Consider the following 20,167-nt stretch of genomic DNA (forward strand, 5'->3'; position numbering starts at 1 on the left):
CCCACTTCTCCCTGCTTCCACTCTTGGAGCAGCGCAGGCTTTCCAATAGATGCTCTGAGGTGCCCACATCCCTGCTCTGGGTAGGAGTGGCTTGTCCTTGCACCCAGCCAGCCTCGCCCAGGCAAACACCTCCCAGCCCTGCTCACTCTGCTCTGTTCAGCATCCTTCCCCCACGCCCCTGGCAGCCGTGGGAGCCCCAGCCCCTCTGCACGGACACCTGTGCCAGCTTCCCCCATTCCCCCCCTCCCATTGCCCAGCAGGGACAGGTGTGGGCACCAGGAGCCCGGTGTACTCACACGCGTGTGGAGCACCGCGTGTTCTACCGGCAGGCTGTCAGTAAGTTAGCATTGCTCTCTCCAGTCCAAGAACTTCCCGGGCCCTTGTTTTGGTTTCAGCAAAGATAAAATGTCAACATTTTTAGGCACAGAGGGACGGCCGGATAGCCTGACCTGTCAACATCTAGAATAGAAAACACGCTCGTCAAGTACTCGGGATGAGGTTCTAATTACTCCCCACATACCAGCCTGCATAAATACAGCAGAACAGTCCAAGAAAAGCACACTTCCGAGACGAAGAGTTTTTCCCGGAGTTACACACGGTCTCCTTTGCCCTGGGAGCTGGGTTTCATCTCCAGTAGGTAGCAATTTGCTTCTGCTGCGTTTACAGGGCTTTATGGAGGAGCCCCAGCCCAGACAGCATTTCTCCGCAGAGGAAGGGAGCAGCACCCTCTGCGATGATGGAAACAGCGATGCTGAGGGACGCAACCCATGGTGGGAGCACCTGAACGGTGCTGGCATGGCCCTGTGGGCCTTGGGGCCATTGGCTGCATTGATCCCAAAGCACGGGAGGATGCTGTGGGATGCTGACATCTCACTAGATCTCATCCTCCCTGCCTTTGCTTCTGGGAAAGACGAACGGGGAAGAGATCTGATCGCTTGTTTCACGCCATGGGTCAAACTCCCTCATCTTCATCAACAACCTTCAGGCTTCCACATGCCCATCAGGCATCACAGGCGAAGAGATGCTACCTCAGAAAAATGCAACAAATTTGCTTGCAACAAATCCTCAGCTCCCAGCCTCATGTCCCAGCTCCTCAGAGAAGCAGTTTCTGGTTCCTCACAGTAAAAACCCCCTCTTTAAATCTTCCACCTTGACTTTGGACAACCAGCCCTCTCTGGGCTGGCTCCAGGCTCCAGGGAGGCAGCTCCTGCCTAAATCCCTGGCAGCAGCGATCCCGTGGGAAGGGCCCTGCCCGCGCTGCTGCTGAGGGAGGTCGGGGCAGTGACGAGGATGCTCCGAGCCAGGGCATGTCAGTGCTGCTGGGTGGATTTGTGTTTGTCTCAGCTAATCGCCGTGAGAACTGGGCTCTCTGCTGGAGACCTCCTCTCTCCCACTCTGTATATTATGATTTCTGCATCGCCAATGGGCAAGGGAGAAAATAAACTCAGTCAATGCTTAGAAAAACATTCAGGGGAGCAATATTCCTTGTTTTAGAGTAAAAAGACCCTAAACCACAGCTGATCCAGCCATCGGCTCCAAGGACACTTGACCATGCGCAGGACAAAGGTTGGGCTGAAGGACCAGGAGACTCCTTGGAAGCTAGAGGAGTCCCAGCAGAGACTGGGACAGGGTGGGAGGACACCTGGATCTGAACCAGCGCCGCCTCAGTTTCCCCTCCAGCTTTTCCCTGCCATGGATATTCCAGTTATAACATCCCAGACAATAAAGCGCTGCCTCCCGAATGGCACTTAAGACCACGAGGGTTCAGGTGAGCACTTCCATGCCGTTCCCAAACGCCCTCCCAGGGCTTTGCTTGGCAGCTTCAGCCTCGCCATCTGCCAATTTGCACTGCTCAAGAGAAGGAACGCAGGGCTGCGGCTTCATGCAAGGCACAGACCCTCTTCGGGAGAGTCTCGGGGGAGCAGCGGCGGTCGTAGGCAGCAGCCGAGCCTGCAGCGGCGCTGGCCGGGCTGTTTGAAGCCTCACATGGGGGACCTGCCCTCTGCAATCCATTTAGCACTTGGCACCGCTCAGAGGGCTATTTTTAAAAGGTATGCAACTGTCCCAGAAACCCAACTTTGAAGTGTGGTTCAAGGCTTTGTTGTTGTGAAAAGAAAGGGCTTTTTTACGTTTGTAATTAAATGCAAACACAAGTGAGTTATTGGACCGGAGCCAGCCAAGGCAGGTCAGCTCGGCTCTATCCATCAGGGCTGGATGTTATTCTGCTCCGGTTTCACAGCATGCCTGATAGACCGCCAGCCTTCTCTCCGCTCTATAAAATGCTGTCGTTTGCTGTCAAATAGAAAAATTTGTTTCCTACCCACTGATAAGTACTGGGAGAGCACAGGGTTCCTTCCCATTCTCTGCAGCCCAGCGCTGGCAGATGACGATTGTTCCCTCAGCCTGGGTGGGGTGGGCAGGGGACTTGTTAAAGGCAGTGTCAGTTGTGATCCCCAGCAGCAGGGAGGGGAGGTTGCCCTGAACCCCCCCTGCATCCTCTCTGTGTGCATCCCTGCTCCCAGTCTGCCTCCTCCTCCTCTTCCTCCGAAGAAGCCCAGGCTTTTCAGGGTCCATGCCTTGGCCAACACCTGTCAGGGTTAGATGATGCCCAATCCAGGGAGACCCTAGAACTGTCTGGAGAGGCAATACCAGCCAGCCAGTGCCACATGAACCCGTCACCGTTGCCCAAATACCTCCGTGCTGGCAGGAGACATCTGTAGGAGCAGTTTGCATCTCTTGGCCGCGTGGTTTCAGATGTGACAGGCAGAGCCACCGAGCTGCTTTTGCTTATCATCTCCCCGCAGCTGTATGGGACTGGAGAGCAGCCTTTTCCCCTTGCAGGGCTACTCCAGCTCCGAGTCTGCAGCCAGTCCTTCATCCGGGCATCCCTGACTGCAACAGCATGGTCCAGCTAAGAAGAAACATTAACGCATGGTGCGACGCTGGGAGGAACGTGGAGGTCCCCTTACCCTTCCGTCCCAGGGAGGTATTGTGGAAGTGTTGCTGAGTGGGAAGCCCCGGGCCAGCACCCGGTGTTATTGCAGCCTGGTTTTAACCTGGGCTGGGGCAGGAGGGTGCTAATTAAACACGACAGCTTGACAGGAAGGGGCGTGAAATAATTCCTGCCACCCCGTTTGTCTGGGCAGCTCCATGCAGCCACGGGGAGGGGGCAGGCAGTTCCCCTTAATTAAAAAGCAGCAAATCCAAACCAAAAATAGATCAGGCTCTTTTTTTTAAGGGGACGAGGATAGTCGCCTGCGGCTGCATTTTTCACATGCCTTCTGAAGGAGATCTCTATCGATGCAAGGGGAGGATGAGCTGGTTTGCGTCCTGCGCTGGCAGGATGAGCTGGTTTGGGTCCTGCAGTTTGCCATGCATTGCACCCGGGGACATGACCCCCTGCCCAGCTCCTTCCCGTGGGCTCCAGCAGCCTGTTCTGTGCACAGGGCGCTGGGGTAATGCGGGGATAGAAGAGACCTCGCCGGCAGGCGAAGTTGGTGCCAGGTGGATTTCAGAGCGCTGCCTGGAAGGCGGGTGGGCAGGCAGCAAGGGTTGGCACGGGGGAAACCGAGCTTGCAAGGAGGCCAAAACGCAGCGCAAACACCTGCTTGCTGCTCTGCCAGCACCCGACACTTGTGTGCTGTGCTCCCCTCCCTGCTCCCCGCCAGGTCAGGAACAGGTGACAATGAAACGTGTTTAAAACCAAAGATTAAAAAGCGGAAGAAAATACAGGGGACAGCACGAGCACTGGTCCTTCCCCACTGGATTTTGTTCCTGCATTTGCAGGAGCCCAGAGGAAGGAGGGATGTGCATCCTCACAGAGCAATATGCATGCTCCTGCATCCTGCTGCGCAGTGGAGAGGGCTGATGCCAGTGACCCTGTGAGCACGGGAATGGTGAGAAAGGGTCAGACCTCAGGGCATGTTTTCTGTCCCCATGTCTCTGAGAGCATCCCATAGTGAAGGATGGGGGGACAGCCCCAAGCGGGACCCTGCCCATGGGAATATGCTGGCTCTGGTCACCATTAATTACAGCCCTAAAGCTCCAGGTTGAATATTCCCTTCTGAACTGGAATTGTAATAAATCTCGATTGTTTTCTTAGATATAAATATCCTGTCCTTTTCCAAGATAAATCAAGTTGTTTGTTTCAGCCTCTTCCACCAGTGGCTTCATCCACCAGCTCTTTGCTCCAAGGTCTTTGAGGGCTATAAATAAGCTGGATCACAGAGCCCTCAGGCGATGCTCCAAGGGGAGACAGGCTCTCTCACACCTAATGGCTGTTACTCTGGAAAACTCACACCACACACAGGCAGGTGGGAATGCCCCGCCTGCCCAGGGTGCAGAGGGGGGTCTGCACGAGACTCCAACCTTCCCTCCCAGTCATCCTGCCGTCCCACATGGGACAGCTTTCCCTGAATCCTGGCTCTGGTTCACAAAACCTGGGGTTGGATCTTGCTTCTTCTAGCTCCTTCAGGATGTGGAGAGCCTGTGACAAGGCCAGCACAGGGATTCCTGGTGTCGTGGGGATGCTGTGGAACAGCTTGTGGACCATTGCCCTTTGCTGGGCTGTGGTGTGGGCGTGAAGGCTTAAAAACAAGCAGCATCTCGGCAGCGATTGCTGCAGGGGCTCCAGCCAGCCAGCAGCTGGGATTCATAGGGGACCAGGCCAACCCCAAACAACTCCGTGGTGTCTCCCGGGATGCATGGCTGTAATGCCGTTCGCTCTGCGCCGCACACGGCGCATCAATCTTCGCTTTGTTTGTGATAACAGAAGGGCGAGGGCAGGCTCAGCCTTCCCGGGAAGCCACATCCACACGAGTGGGTGTTAAGCGATGAGGAACACCATCGGCTATCCCTCCGTGAGTCATCATCCAGTTTCCCTTCCCCAGCTCCCTGCTCTTCAGCAGGAGGGGGAGCAAAGTCCCTTCCCATGTTGGAGTGGGAATTTAAACTGGGAAATCCTTTCACTTAATGCCAAGCAGACGATGGAGAGACCAAGACTGGCACAAATGTGTTGGCAAGCCAAGACCGTGCTCCCTGTAACTTATTCCTTGGAAGCCCAACTCTAATTTCACTTACACGCATGTAAATGAGACCTAATCCCACCAGGGCCGATGCTGGTGCTCCCTGTATGTCGGTGGATCCGGGTTGAGGAATTAAAAGCTGGATTGCAGCCTGAGGTGAGCCTCTGCAAAATGAATGCCTAGCAGTCAGGCGCAGATACCTTCAGGGGTTGATTCCCAGCTACATTAAGGCCCCTTTATGCTCCTCTAGCCATGTAAAGAGGTCTCTAAGTGAGTGTAAATTAAATTTAAGTTACCTTTGCTTCCTTTTTAAGGCCCCTTTATGCTTCCAGTGAGGGGTAACGGAGCCTTAGCATGACTGTGAGGCGGGCAGGCTTCCCTGCCAGGCACAGGCAGGTGAGAGCCCCTCCTGTGCTGCCTGCACTGCCCATAAAGCAGCCTCAGCATCTTTATGGGGTGACGGCTCCAGCCATGCTGGCGTGGGGTGTGACGGGGGCCGACGTCCTGGGGACAGCCAGTCTCAGGGCAAAGGCATGGCAGGTCACCAGGAACCACATCAAGACACTCCACATCCACGCATGGCCAAGGCCTCTTTTGCAAGAACAGGACAGACTGGGATAAGAATTTTAAATTCCTGGGAGATTTTTCCCCCCTACAGTGGAAGGTGTTTCCCCCTGTACCCCAGCCAACTTACAACACAGGTAACTATTCCGCTGCAAAGCATTTCCCCTGCAGCAGCCTGGTTAGGATGTCTCTCTCCCAAGCATTTGGCTGGTGGTGGTGCACAGCCAGTTCTTGCGTTTATCCCCAAAACCGACTGCATTTTTACGGTGCCAAAAGCAATTCCTGCCACTGCCGCTTGTACAATGTTCACTGACCGCAAGAGCGGTGTGGTAGGGTACGGGATGGCACAGCACCCGTGTGATGTGCCGCAATGCCAGCACCTTGCCGCAAGCCAACCGCATCCTCAGCCCCTCCTCCCAGGCACGAGGACCCGGATACATCCTGACCTTCCACACAACCCCAGAAGTTGCTCAGTGCACTCCCGCGGGTCACGCACTAATAGCGACTGAACAAATACGCGCAACTCATCCCACGGCCCATCCATCCCCACGGCATCTCTCCGTGGGCGCAACCTTGTGCAGGCGAACCCGCCTGGCCAGCTCCATCACCGCTCCCAAGCCGCTCGAGTACCAAAACCCTCCCATCTTTGCACTGCCAGGCCTGGGCTGCCAAGCCACTCAGCCCTGAAGGAGTTAATGGAGCAGAGCAGGACTCGGATTCCTCCACCTAACCCTCCAAAGTCCCCGTATAACCAGACTTGGCACTTTGAGAAAGCTCCACAAATCCAGAGGCTAAAACGCGCTGCCTTCCGTTCGTCAAGAGAAGGCAAGTCCCAGCTAATTGAGGAAACAGAGCCTTCCCCCAGCCCCCTTCCAGGCTGCTGATTTATTTAGGGGCTTTTTTTCCTCCTCTTTTTCCTCTTTTTTTTTGTTTTGTTTTGTTTGTTTTTTTGTTTTTTTCCCACAGCGAACATTAGGAAAAGAAAGTGCAAATTAATTTGGTGGGCCACTGCTGCAATTTATGATGCTCCCCAGCTGGCGAGGGCCATTAACCCCATCGGTGCCGGGTGCGGGTGGGTGCGGGCACGCCGCTGCTCCCTGGGCGCAGCATCCTCCCGGTCCCCACCGTGTCCGTGGGGAGGCTCCGCTGCCCTGCTCCCCACGCAGGGAGTGGGGAACGGCATCAGGAAGGCAAAAGGAAATGGTAGCTGAGGACTTTTCTTCCCTAAATTTTCCCCTGTATTTTTTCTTTTCCCCTAATTTTTCCCCTACATTTTTCCCCTTCCCTTTCTTCCTAAATTTCCCCTATAGTTTTCCCCCTAAATCTCATTTCCCCCGTCATAACTTCCTTTTTCCCCCCCCTTCTCTTGCTGCTGTTGAAGGTTTCCCGAGTGTACAGTAGTGCTTTTTTTTTTTTTTTTTTTTTTTTTTAACTCCCTCTGACTACTGCACACAATTCAAAGGAAATCTGGGAAACCAAATTCTCAGCTCTCCAAAGCAGCAAATGGAAAGTCACTTAAAGGGACTTCTGCCTTAAAGCGGCAGCAGCGCTTTTCTCCGGCGGCGGCGAACAGGGGTTAAACTCCCCCCCCCAAAAAAAAACCCCAAAAACCAAAGCAACAAAACGAGCCCCAGGCCCGGGCTCAGCCCTCCGCGCTGCCGTGGGGTCGCCCCCCCGGGTGACAGTTCGATGGCGACCCCACTCCCCTGGTCGCCGGTCCCTGCCGGCTCCCCGCCCCCCCGCCCCGCGCCCCGGGGCCGGCGGGAGCGCTCCCGGGGGGATGCGCATCCCTGGAGCTGGCGGTGGGGAGATGGGGGGGGGAGATATCAGCACCCCACGATTTCCCTGCGTGTCCGCGACCCTCTGCCAGCCACACAATGCTCCCGGGAACGGGGCGGGGGTGTCCGTAAATCCCCCCGGGAGGCGGCAAGCACCGTCAGAAGGGTTAAGGGCGGGGGGGGGGGGAGGAGGAGGAGGAGGAGGAAAGGAAGGACCGACATCAAAGGCAACTTCTCTGCTCAGCAGATGAGCAGATCTATCCTCACTTCATATTTTTTGCAGCTGAAGTCGGGGTGGGGTGTGTGTGGGGGGGGAGCGGGATTAACTCCTTCTTTCCCGGGGGGTCACTCCACCGGGGCAGAGGCGACACTTTCCCGGGAGCCACGGGACCAGCCGATGACAGGAGAAGAGCAGAGCCCGGTTCTCGGCGGAGGGGGAGCACCGGGAGCAGCCCCCAGCCTGGGCAGGGGGCTTCTGCCATCAGCTGCAAACCGGGGGCAGCTTTACCCTTGGGCGGGGAGGGTGGCACATGGGTGGCAATGATTTTTCTTTTAAAGTTCCGCGATGACACAAATAGCCTAAATACTTTGCAGCAAAGGAGCATCGTTTTTTAACCCTGACAGACCTCGTTGAGTCATTGAATGAGCAAGAAACGGGGAGAAAAGTTGTGTCCGAGGGACTTTGCAGAGCGAAGACACCGGAGCCCACAGGCAGGCGGCTTGCTGAGGCGCCCAAGCCCTAGGAAACCCCTGGAGGTATCAAACCCCAACACTGACATGTGGCAAACAGCACATTCTCCTTCTCCCCACTCCCTGTCCTTCCCCCAAACAAAAATAATATTTACGCGGCATCAGGGAGCAAGCCTTAAATGACAAAAGGGTGTTTACTCACCTCATTATAAGTCAGCCGGAGGGGAAGGCTGCATTCTCCTTGGCGAGGGCTGGAAAAATTAAAAAGTGAGGAAATTAAGAGCTGCCGTCTGGCCCTGTGCAGTTCCTCCGTAATCTGTGTATAAAAAGAGAAGTCTTCATTACTGACCACAGGCACGGAGCTGCGCTGCTCACGCCCCCTCCGTGCCGCACCAGCCAGTAGCACACAGAAGTTGGGCTACAGGAGAAGGAGACAAGCTGAGCCGAGACTATAATGATTTATCTGCACCTCTGGTAGGGAAAAAGAAAAAAAAAAAAAAAGGGGGATAGAAAAGGGGAAAAAAAAAAAAAAAAAGCCTTTGCTTCGAATATGACACAAGAGGAAAAGTGAGTCTTGTAGTTGCAGAAGGGTGACAGACACTGGGATGTGCCAAGTCCCTAAGGACAAAAAAGCCACACACCTCTTTAATCAGCCCTATAGCCAAAGCCTTAATTAAAAAAGCTGCTACAAAATATCAGATAATGGATTGCATTTTCAGGCCTCTCTGGAAAACCAGCTCATATGGCAATGTTTCTAAACTCCTGCCAGAGCAGGGAAAGCTGCCAGTTTTAGGTTACAATATCAAAGGCACACATCCTCTGCACCAGCAGCCCGCTCCCAGTTACACCGGAGTAAATCCAGAGCCACCTCGCTGCCTTCGAGGCAGCTGTGGCTGATTTGCAGCAGAGCAGGATCAGGCCCTGCCCTGGCAAACTGCTGGGCTGCTCCTGCCTGCAGCACCGCCGGTGGAAGGAGAATTTGGCTTCTCTCCACCCCCAATCTGTGATCAGGTCTGCTCACGTCTTGTGGTTAAAAAAGATAAAAAAAAAAAAAGAAAAGTTGCATTCTCCCAATTTGTAAGGATGAAAGGCCGAGAGGATTATCTCCTTTGCTCTCCTCTGACAGCAGCGGGTGTAATATCTGAAACCTTGCTCTGTGGCCACTATGACTTTCCATAGCATGAGACCCATGGACATTTTTCGAGTTGCAATGATGATTCCTAGAGCTCCATAAGCATCGAGAATGAGTCATCATCTAATCTCAGCAATCAAGTGGGAACTGCAATAAAATCCCTGGACTTGATGCCATCCAACGGAGCAGCCCCTGGATGAGCACATGCTTATTTACAGCAACGACTGCAAACTGCCTTTGAAAAGTCACCCTGGCTTTTGTGGGCTGCAGCGGTAGGGCTGTGCCAACTTTTGACATTGTTCGCAACAAAGCTTGTGTGGGTTTGAATTCCTCATATTTAACATCTTTTTCTTTCTCTCGTTTTTGGTTGTGGGTTTTTTTTTTTGTTTGTTTTTTTTTTTTTTTTTTTTGTTTGTTTTTTTTTTTTTTTGTTTTTTTCAGCCCCAGAAGCAAGCAAACATTTCTTGGCACTGCTGGGTTACGGCTGTGCCCCACGCCGCTGTTTGGCGGGGCACCGACAACCTCCCACCCATGGTTTTGCTCTTATGACGTCCAATACCCTATGGAAATACGGTATATAATAATACACACCACTTTGGATCAAAAGCTCTCCAAAGACCTGTGCAATTTTAGCAAAGGCCTATTTTGATGAAAACCAGAACTAATGGGATGAAAAATGCTCCCTTTGCCCGGTGTGCCTCCAGGCCGTTCCACTGAGCCTGAGCCCAGCTCTACACAGATCAATCGGTCCAGACTGACCCCCAGCATCCCAGCTTCCCACAACGCCCTGCCAGTGCTGCCGAGGCTTTGGTGCAGGCTCAGCTTTTGCTTTGGGAAGGTAAGCATATGCGTGGCTTTTTGCAGCAGATCTTTCCTTGGGGAGACCACCCCAAACTAACCTCTGAATAGCAGGTCAATTCCATGCATCCGTAGCGCGGAACTCCAGTGAGAAAGGCACCAGCGTGCCATCCTTCAGCATCCTTTTGGCAAATATCACCGTGAAACATTACACACAATCCCCCCTAGAGCACACACATCCAGGAGGAGGGATGAAGGAGGAAGAAGGCTCGTTTTAGCTAAAGAGGTAAGTCCAGAGAGACTTCCCCAAAGCCAAGGGAGCTACTATGGACTGAACCCAGTCTAACAGCAAGCTGTCAGCCACTTATTTAGAAGACTCATTCACAGGGCAAAACAATGAATTTTAAAATACACGCTGTATTCATAGATTTGTTTTGAACCCACTAACACGAAACCACTTACATAATTGTCACAGAGCGCACATCTCATTAGAAAAGAAATATTTCGTTTTGTCGTTGTCCATCCCCCCCGCCCAGTTCTGTGCTTTTTGCCTTGGCCAAGATGTTTCTCATGTAACATAAATCAAAGCCAGGTGCATCTTTATGCATGAAGCACTTCGTTAATAAACATTACTTAAAATACATATATGACTGAATTTAAAAAAGACCCAGCCCACCATTTGGAGGCCTCAGAATTCCCTTTCAGACCCAGAAACAGTGTTTTTTTCCCCAGGTGACGATGAGCCCATCAGCGCCTGATGCATTAGACATCAGGATCAAAGTGTCCTGTTCTTCCTCACACTGAATTTCTTCTGTGGTATGTAAGTCACATGCAAATTTGCTAGAAATCAGGTGTGCTTGAAACTATTCTCATCTTATGTGCAAGAAAATGATGTTTTCAACCAAGTACAGCTGGCCGCATGATTATTTTTAATGGTACCAGATTATAAGTATGTATTAATTATACATTATTAATATACTGCAGTGTTGGCTCGTACAGAAGATTTTACCCCTGCTTTGCTCCCTTTTAGCCAAAGGCTTTCAGCACCTTGCTGTTGCACACCAGGCAATTTGCAGGACCACTGCCTTGACGTGCTGCAACGAGCCGGGCCAGAATCTGGCTTTGCAGCATCTCTGCTCCATCAGGCCGTCTCTCCCCACGCCAGCCTCCTTGCAAGCACGTACCCCATTTGCACGAGCGACAGGGTGGAAACACTTTGGTCTGGCTGTAGTTAGCATCAAGGATGTCTGATCCTGATCTGAACCCACAGTTCCCGCCTGCACAGCTTTGGAGCGCACGGGCTGGCCAGGCACTTGGGTGAGATGGTCCCAAGGAAGGTGCTGAGCACCCAACCTCAGAGACAAGCCAGAAGCTGATTCATGGCCAGGAGCTTTGCAATCAGCATTGCTCATCTTTGCTGTCCGCTTGGTCTTTATCTCAGGCTCCTCAAAACCACAATCCAAGTGACTACAGGCTGGAAATCAGAGACCAAGGGAAAGGGGATGGTCCCTTTGCCAGCCCCGCCGGGAGCGCCAGTGCAAAACCAGGCTGCAGACCCGGCTGCGACGGTGCACGGGACACTCTATAGAGAGGCCTGGCGATGCTTAAAGGGGGCTTATAAGAAAGATGGGGACAGACTTTTTAGCAGGTCCTATAGCAATAGGACAAGAGGTAATGGTTTTCAACTGGAAGAGGGTGGATATAGATTAGAGATGAGGAAGAAATTCTTCCCCGTGAGGGCAGCGAGGTGCTGGCCCAGGCTGCCCGGAGCAGCTGTGGGTGCCCCATCCCTGGCAGTGTCCCAGGCCAGGCTGGACGGGGCTGGGGGCAACCTGGGCTATGGCAGGTGTCCCTGCCCCTGGCGGGGAGGTGGGAACTAGATGATCTTTAAAGTCCTTTCCAACCCAAACCATTCTGTGATTCATTCTATGATTCATTCTATGACTCTGATTCATTTTTGAACGGTGACTCCAGCCTGGGCAATCCAGCCAGGTAGCAGCGAAGCACATGGTCTGCTCAGCGGGACGGGGAGGCTGGGTAGCTCAGTATGCTTTTGATTTCAAGCCCAATGGGCTTTGCAAAGCAGATTTCAAACCCACAGCATTTACTGTTGTTGTTAAAAGTGTGTTTGTGGGGATACACTGTCTATGGAACAGAGGGAGCCAACACCATTCCCACCACATCTGGGTTTGCAGGAGCCAAGCCAAGCCATGGGGAACATCTACGGGGCCCTGGACCCCAGAAGGAGTCACCACCACTAGCAAAGGGACAGCACCTCTCCAACCCCCTTTCCTATTTGGGTGCTCATCACCTGGGGTTCGCACCACAACCCCTCAAATTTGCACCCCTCCATGGAGAGAGGACAACCACCGGCATCAGATGAAGGGAAAGAGTGATACAACAGCAGCAGCACCGTGAGACAGGGGGATGGCACCCCAGAAGAGCCTGGCTGGCCTCAAAGGGCTTCCAAAAACCACGCTGAATCACCCATGACTCTGAGCGACTTGTGAAGCCTGCAAGAATGGCAACTAAATCAGTGAAAGTTAAATTCACCACAGATGAGCTCTCACTGCTAACGGAGTAATTGCAAAGAGCCAAGAACCAAACAAGGTTCAACACTGCTGCGGACAGTGGATGGCCACCGCCAAGCTAACATTTTGCTATAACTTTCTGTTGAAAAGCCTGGCCCTTTCCCATTGAAAAACTTGTTGAAAGTTAATTTGCTTTACCAGGTCATCCATAAAAGCGGCAACTCAGTAAGCGAGCCGGGCCAGGGCCACGGGCTGATCTCGTCTGGAGGGTGGCAGAGGGGGTGGCGAGAGCCATGGCTGCTCCACGGTGCCTTGCTCTTCCTTCCCAAAGCAAATTCCCTCATCGTAACCCTTCTGTGACCCTCCGCATCCCAGCACGGATTTCTGAGAAACTCATTTTCTCGCTCTCCTCTAATCTTGCTCTCGTACAGGCTCGCTCAATAGCCTGACTCCCAAAAGAAAAGCTGACGTCAACCAAAACCGCTTTCTGCCCAGGGAGACTCACTCCCATCTATCCCACGTCTGTGATGCGTTTTTGCTGTCCAGCTCCCTTTTCCGAAAGATTAGAAGTGGCTACTAAGACCAGGGTCAGCATCCCCTGCCCATCGCACACTCGCACAGGCACGGAGGGCAAGGCCAGTGCAAGGGCAGCCCAGTCCACACAGCTTCAGCTATAGCACCTGAGACACACATGTGCACAGTGCTGCAGTCCTGATGTGCCCCCGAACGAGCACCAGAAGATCCCAAAGCATCTTCCGAGGGGTTCCCAGCGCCGGCGGTGCCTGTCCTGCCTGCAGCTCCCCTGCCAGCTTGCAGAGAGTGCTGCAAACCCATCGCTGCGGTGGGTGGAAATGGGGTCTGCGCGGGGAAACTGAGGCACAGGGCAGTCAGGGCAGCACTTTGAGTTGCTTTTATACTAGCACTTTTTTTTTTTTTTTTTTTTTTAAAAAAAAAACACCCAACCCCGAACCTGAAAGATTTTGGCTTTCTTGGACTACAGACTTCACGGCAAACGGTGGGGCAGGTATTTGCACAGCCCTTATGCTAATGGGGTTGTAGCATCTCTTCCTCACCCTTCGCAGCCATTCAACCTGGGAATCCTGCTAATGAAAGGAAAACAGAGAGGAGCTGCGGCGCAGAGGCCCAGGGTGTGGTAACTCTAGAAGGCAGCAGAGGAGGGATGAATGAAACCTTTCACTGTGGTCCAGAGGAGCCAGTGGCACACAGGCTTGAGGAATTCAAGAGCTCTGCACACCAAAGCAGGCGGTGAGCACATTTCATGGGACGTGGAGACACAACTTTCCTTTAATTAGTGGACAGGGAGGACAACGGAGGAGCTGCAAGGGGGGTGGGGGGGTGGGCACCCCGTGCTGGATGCAGACACCCCACGGAGGGAAACTAATACATGTACCATCAGTTAGAGAGGGGATGAAGGAGGCCAGCTTCCCAAATGCTGAAAAGCTGTCCTTATTTTTTCCTGTAATTATGTCTCCAAGGGATCACTAACATTTACATTTTTGTACGAGCTGTATAGTTTATTCACAGCCCTGCTCAGCAAAAGGCTCCTTTAATAAATAGACTTATTGATGCTCGCACTTCTATACATTATGCTACATCCACGCTCAGACAACCAGCCTATTTTACCCCGCTCTATATTGTGAACAAATTATTCTCCTCTCCAGCGTGGTGCGCTCCCACCCAGCCACGCGCCCCGCGCACCCCCAGCTGGGCCATGAATGGCTGCAGTGTACGGAGCCGCTCGCACCCCTGCCTTGCCAAGCACTTGCGGAGGAGGGAAAAAAAAGCCGAAAAAGAAAAAGGATGGGGTATAGAGATTCCTTCACACTCTTTGCCTTGGATTATTGCACCTCCCCACCTTCCTCCAGCCCCTTTTCCCACTCCAAAAATAAATATATAAGGAAAAAAAGCAGAGGAAATGATTCCTTAATACTTCTGCACAAAAATCCTGTGGCCTCACTCCCTGTTGTCTTCCTCCTGTGGCCAGAACAAACTCTTTTCTCCTGCCCCTCATCAGGGGAGATTACTACGGGGAAATGTTTTCCCTCCCACACTCTCAGCTGGCTTGGAATTATTTATATGAAACCTATCTGGAAGCTTCTCCACAGCTCGAGCAGTGCTAGGTACCTCTGGGCCACAGCCAAAAGCCTGGGTGAGGCTGGTAAGAGCTGTAACCTGCTCTCATGCATGAAACGAGTTGGGGAGGTCTCAGTCCTCTACAACGTGGCCCATGTCCACGCCACGAGAGTGCCCCGTGCACCGGAGGGTTCGGGGAGCAGCCCCCCCCCAGCTTATCCCTGCACTGTGCCCACCCCACTGCCTGCAAACACAGGAATTAGCCCCGTCTACTCCTTCATTTTTACGACTTTTTCTTAGAGCCAACATCTTTTTTTTGACCTTTTTTTTCCTCCTGCCCCGTGCATTCCTGCCCACGGCCACCGAGGCTGCCTGGGCACAGAGAAGCACCCCAGCATGAGCAGAGTGCTGCACCACAACAACCAAAGCCCCAGCAAAGAGCTGTCCTTGCCCCAAATCCCTCTCCGAGGGGGAGAAAAGCATTTCTGGCAGACATCGGTCTCGGGATTGCTCCCGGCATCCCTGCTTGCAGCCTCGGGCTGCTCTGAAGGCAAATAGTACCCCTCTGTGCCTCCGGCACGCAGCACCACGGACACATAGGTGGCATTATATTTAGCTGGCCCCAGATCTCGGGCATAATATTTTTTTTAGCAGTGGACTAAATATTTTTAACATATGCAAACATGCATGACTGAGGCAGCTACAGAGCGGCGGAGTTGGGATGCTGACGGCCTTCCAGGGCGGAACAATGTCACCTTTCTACTCCCCGGCGCTGCCTGTCCCTGAGATGACGACCGTGCAGCTTGAGAGGGATGGGAAGAAGGGGGCACAGAAAAACGTGGAAGCATTTCAGGGTGAATTTTGCAATGGTATCGCAGCGAAAGGGTCTGAATTTGCCCAGGGAGGAGAGTCGGGGATGCACAGAGTAGCGGTCTGTCTCTCGAGCAAACATACCTGCACGCGCGCCCGGCTTGGCCGAGAGGAAACATTCCCGGCTTTAAGCAAACAGAGAGGTGCCGGGTCAAATAAGTGGAGCAGAAAGTTCTGCCGTAGGTAAATAGGTCACTGTCAGCCCTGGTTTGAGCGGCGCAGCTGGGGACGTGCCAGCCAGCCTGGCTATGTACCCCAGCTCTCCCACTTTGCAGATGGGGAAACCGAGGCACGCGTCTCCCAGAAGCCACGTGCATTTGGCCGCAGGAGGGGCAGTGGGTGCTGCAGCGGTACCTGACCCAGTGCCGATGTCCTGGACCCATGGGCCAGCTCCAGAGTGGTTGAAGGAACAGGGTGAGGAATCCCAAACTGAGCCTTCGTCTTGCACCTCGAGCAGCAGCCTCGCCAGCTCAGCCCTCCGCTGGGCTGCACGAGATGTGCAGAAATCTCCCAGTTTTGTTGCCTAACTTTTTTTTTTTTTTTTTTTTTGCACCCTTGCTGTGGCAGGTGATCAGGTGTCAGCAAAGCGGGGTCGAAGCAGGGAAACGGAGGCAGGGAGAGGAAAAGGGAGTGGGTCCATGGCCAGGCAAGGAGCTGGGGCTGGTGGCCAGAATGGCAAACTGCAGAGCTCTCCTGCACTTCCCTGCGTGCTGCAGCCACCAGCCCCGGTCCCCTCGCTGGCATGGCTTTCAAGAGGCTTTGTGCAAGCCCACTCCTTGCGCTTCAGCAGCTTTGGAATGGCAAAGGAGGCTCATGAGGACACAACAAGGTTTTTCCAGGGAGAAGAGGGGCTGTGGGGATGGGGCTTTGCCCCATGGCAGCTCTCTCAGTCAGGCAGAGCACCCTCCCCATGCTGTCACCCCACTGCACACATTTCTGGCTCCTTATCTCAAAGCATCCCAGACATTTCTCCCTGCTAGACATCTGCAGCTCCCGTGTACAAGATGCTCATCTCAGCGGCGCATTATTGCTTCCAGGGGGCCAGATGTGGACCAGAAGCATGCGCCATCCCCCACTGGGCTTCGCATCCTCTTCTCTCCTTGCAAACAGGCACATTTGCACTGCAAAAAAAATGCTGGATTGCCAAAACCTGGATCCAGAATACCTCTGTCAACCAACAACCTCCATCAAAATCCCCCCTGCACCTGGGACGGGGCTGGTGTCACCCTGCCTGGGTGCAGGGGTAGGGTACATGAACCATCTCTGTTTCCAATGGCCATGAGCATGAGCTCAGCCCAGTGCGTGGAAGCGCGTGACGAGGAAGCTATAGGGGGGTGCCGCTTCCAAAAGCAAGATCCAGCTCAAATAGGAATATTCCTGCTGCTCCTTCCAAGTCACCGGACATTTGGAGCAGCTTGTGGTGACTGAAGGCACTAACCCAGGACAGTCCCAGGACCAGAACAACAGTTGTGTAGCCCAAATGGGTGCTGTCCCCTCAAGAGCTGGCAAAGGGGGAACCCCAAGATTACATCACCTTGAAGTGTTGCAGGCTCGACCCAGAAGCATTATCTGGGGTCTCAGCTCAGAGCACACACTGCTCTTTACCCTACAGGAACAACACAAGGTCAATCTTGGACCTTTATTTCTTACATTTCTGCTAACAGAAGTGTCTTTGCACCCAGACTGCCCCGGTGGGGCTGGGGGGAGATGCCCTTGGAGCAGCAGAAGACCTGGCACTGCCAAAGCCCCACCAGCTTCAGCACGGGGCAGGATGCGGCTGCTCCGGCTCTCTGCGGCTGGGACCCCATCAGCCGACGTGAGGATTTTGCTGCTTGGCAGCACTGGCACGGCTGCGACGTGCGGACTAGGCTCGGGACGCGTAGGAACGTCTGCTTTAAAGCTTCCTTTTTAACTCTAATAAAAACAACCAAAGCTGGCCTTGCCTCTTCTCCTGCTGAGCCAAAAAACTGCAACCTTGTGTCCAGGGGTGAGGAACTGAGCAAAACCTGGCAATGGACAGGAGTGAGATGTTGCTCTGAGGAACTGGTGGCACTGGCTGAGCCGGAGGGGACCGCAGCAGGGTGGCACCAGGCTGGCACAGGTCCTGCAGCCCTGCCTTGCCCACTGCCAGCTTTGCAGCTCTGCCCCAGGGCTGCCCCCGCTTGCCCCAGCGCTGAGCCCAGGCAGGCTCATATTGGATTTGGAAGGACGTGCGATGCCTGCTAGAAGCATGATGTTCCCTCTCCAGTGCAATGCGGGAGGCAGGTGCCAGCACGGTGCCTGGGGAGCAGCCGCTGCGTCCTCCCATTCCCGGCTCCTGGGCTGCCACCCCCTTCCCTGCACAAACACACCACTCATCCAGGGCTCCGGCACTGCTGTGACCTTGCAGATGTGAAACTCAAAGGCTCAATTTTCTGGCTATTTAGATGCAGAAAGATTGTGATTATGCCAAAATAGGCATCTCGGGGATGGCTGCTTGTTGCTAAACCCTTTCCTGTACCTTTTTGGGTTGAACAGATACTGCAGAGCATCCCGCCGGGATGGAGCTCAGCCAGACCCAGGCTCCCCACTCCCGTCCCCATGTCACCAGCATCAGCCCTCGTGCACATCACAAGCAGCTGCCAGGATGTGGGATCCTGTGCCAGAGGTAAGATGTGGGCTACCTGCCTCCAGCACCGTGGTAGGAACCCGGGAAAGAGCAGGCTGTGGCTCCAGGCAAGGTGAGCGGTGCAGAAAGCAGAGCTATAAACTCTGCCCTTGGGCTGGAGAGGTGTGAGAGAGCCTGGGGGGCTGCAGGGGTGGCTGCTGGCATCGGCAGCAGGAGGATCCATGTTTCCTGTGGGTTTAGTATTGATGGTGGCCACGGCAGAGCTGTCCCTGCTGCAGCATTTCCATCTGAGCAATGGGATTCCTGAGGTGCATCTCTATTTCAGACCTTCCTTGGAAAAGAAGGGCTGGGAATGATCCAGGAGTCAGGCAGGACCCTCTGCAGGGCACAGCCGTGGGGTGTCCCTGAGCCTCACACCCAGCTCCTGCCACCATGGGTTGACCTGCCCAGAGGGTGTCACCACATCTGCTTCTCCAGGTTCTTCTTGTTCTTTTACGGACCATGCTTAATACTGCAACAGGACTGAGTAATTTTCATTTTCCATTGGCAATCAGCTGGGTTAGCCTTGGATTTTCCAATTTCATCATTTCAAAATGAAACTTCTGGATGTTATCTGCAAAGGCAGGAGAACCCCTGAGCCTGTTCCTGCCTCCCAGCTGGCCAAGAACCCGGCTGGAATTTAATCCGTTTTTTCTCTTTTTTTTTTTTTTTTTGTGTTTTGAATTGAACAAGAATAATGAAGGAAGGAACATCACCTTCTTCTTCTACCTACCTTGACCCAGACACCCCCAGCCCTGCAGGCATCATCCCGCAGTTACTGCGGTGTGCTTGGATGGGCATGTGCCTGCTTAAGCCCTGCCACGGCTGCTGCGGAGTTGGCAGCAACGATGCCCTGCGGACCTGGGACTGGTCCTGGTGTCAGGGCACCACATCTAGTCCTGCTGCATCCTCCGACGGCACTGCAGCCATAAGCTTTCCCAAATTTCTCTTACAGGTATTTGGGCTTTCCCATGGCACCCCCCTCCATCCCGGCTCCCTTTCACACCAAGCGGCGCAGACCCTCTTTAAAGTCTTATTGTAGACGCAGCAGCTCAGCCTGAATTTTGCTCGAGTGTGTGAATAAAAAGAAGCTTTTCACAGAGTTTCAAGCCACATGCACGTTAAAAAAAAAAAAAAGTAATAAAAAGCCAAGGAGGAGAGGACAAGGTTGCTGCCCCGATCTGCAGCCACTGCTCCCAGTGCCGTGTCCTCTCTCTGCCCAACACCGAGGGCTGCAGCCTCACCCTGAGGTGCGCCGGCAGCTCCCCTGTGCGTTGAGATGAAAGGACACCTCACAATCGCTGCTTAATGCCGGATAAGTGTTTTTCCTCAAAATTATGGGAGAGGAAATTCAATATTTTTTTAGGACTTGGCTTTGCATAATAATGACCGGCGTGGGGAGAACAATTCAGCATTCACGCTCAACACAAACAAGCACCTTCCAATAACCTCACACCTCCGACTCCAGCCCAGCCACGGGTCAGGCACCAGCCTGTCCCCAGCTGTCACCCACGCTGCCAGCACACACTCCCAAGGCCACCCACCTCCCATGGAAGGCAGAAGGCTGACAGCATTGTGTTGTGCCCACCTACAGCTGCAGACACCCCCTGAGATGCTTCACAGGACTAGGAGATGCAGGATGCAGAAATATATATATATATATACATATATATATATATATATATATATATATTAAATGCAGCATTTGGGGAAAGAAAGCAGATATCCTCAAGGAAGAGGAGAAAGATCTCTCACCTTTGTGGTGGGAAGAGGAAGGGGCATGGCGAGGGGAAGGCAGTTTTACCCAGAAATGCCTGATTTCCACTGGCACACAGACCCAAGCCCAGCAGAAACATAGGGAGAGCCACCCGGAGCATGGCTTTGGCCAGCGCTCCTGAGGGGTTTCCAAATGACAGAGAACCACTCTAAGTCATGTCAAACGAATGGAGACAAGGTTGTTTCAGCCAGACAAAGGCCACTCGAGAAGCTGAAGGTGGAGACTGGAGCCCTGCAGCCCCACATCGCACCAGACCTTGCTT

General features: G+C 53.5%; 1 protein-coding gene and 1 long non-coding RNA gene across 3 annotated transcripts in view; one reads left to right on the forward strand and one right to left on the reverse strand.

Annotated features, from left to right (window-relative positions):
- Positions 1-20,167, reverse strand: part of ZNF469 (zinc finger protein 469) — a 239,719-nt gene that overhangs the window by 42,175 nt on the left and 177,377 nt on the right. Inside the window, exon 5 of one of the 2 annotated variants that reach the window (XM_080410620.1) lies at positions 297-8,372. The exons of the other annotated variant lie outside the window; for it this stretch is intronic. The gene's annotated coding sequence lies outside the window, so the exon portion shown is untranslated. The remainder of the gene's footprint in view (positions 1-296; positions 8,373-20,167) is intronic. 2 annotated transcript variants of the gene reach the window in all.
- LOC308072996 lies at positions 8,367-19,776 on the forward strand. The gene is made up of 2 exons (XR_013931861.1): positions 8,367-10,802; positions 12,182-19,776. It is a non-coding gene; the product is annotated as an uncharacterized lncRNA (long non-coding RNA).

This window comes from Falco punctatus (genome assembly GCF_963210335.1).
Source record: "Falco punctatus genome assembly, chromosome: 14".
Classification (NCBI taxonomy): domain Eukaryota; kingdom Metazoa; phylum Chordata; class Aves; order Falconiformes; family Falconidae; genus Falco; species Falco punctatus.